The sequence below is a fragment of the Silene latifolia genome, chromosome Y (assembly GCF_048544455.1).
Source record: "Silene latifolia isolate original U9 population chromosome Y, ASM4854445v1, whole genome shotgun sequence".
NCBI lineage: Eukaryota > Viridiplantae > Streptophyta > Magnoliopsida > Caryophyllales > Caryophyllaceae > Silene > Silene latifolia.
This window is the reverse complement of record NC_133538.1, coordinates 179454526-179455419: the sequence shown is the minus strand read 5'-3', so window position 1 is coordinate 179455419 and position 894 is coordinate 179454526.

The window sequence follows — 894 nt, the reverse complement described above, 5'->3', positions numbered from 1 at the left end:
GGATGATTCACATCCAAGAGTTGGAAGAATTCCGACTACAATCCTATGAGAATGCAAAGATTTACAAAGAAAGAACAAAACTACTTCATGACAAAAGAATTCGACAAAAGGCCTTGCACAAGGGAGACAAAGTCCTTCTATTCAATTCCCGAAACCGACTCTTTCCGGGAAAGTTGAACTCTAGATGGATGGGTCCTTATGTGATAACCGAAGTTGGGAAATATGGAGATTTCGAACTCAAGGGGGAAGATGGAAGCAAGTTCAAGGTAAATGGTCAAAGGTTGAAGCCATACTATGAAGGAGCATTCATTGGAGAGGTCGAGGCTACCTACCTCGGGCCTCCTCCCCCTTGAAAGGACCATCTAAGGGAGAGTTTGGTGGAGTCCTCCCTAAACCACCACTTGTAAATATACTAACCCTCTAACTTGTATTTATTTATTGCATTCGTTTTAATAAGTAGCATAGACTCTTTTCATGAGCGTAAGTGAGGGAGGGTCACTAATGAGTTTTTGAATGAAGGAAGGAACAAATGCCCATGTGTGGGGATACATCTAAAAAAAAAAAAAAGGGAAAAGAAGTCAAAACTCGCAGCCATAATCCGTGCGGATTCCAGAGAATCCGGCCGTCTTGTCAGAATCCGGGCGTATAGGGTAGAAACCGTACGTCCAGCTACGCTGAGAAATTGAAGATTTCTGGACTGAGGTCAAATCCGAGCGTCCTGTGAAGAATCCGTACGTCTTGAAGAATCCGGCCGGATCTGAAGAAAGACGCCCATCTTTTCACCTATGCATTTCAAGGAAAAATCTCTGTACTGGAATCCGCCCGTCTTCTCAAAAAGACGCCCGTCCCACCTTGAAAGAATCCGAGCGTCTTATGCTCGGGACGCCCGTCTTG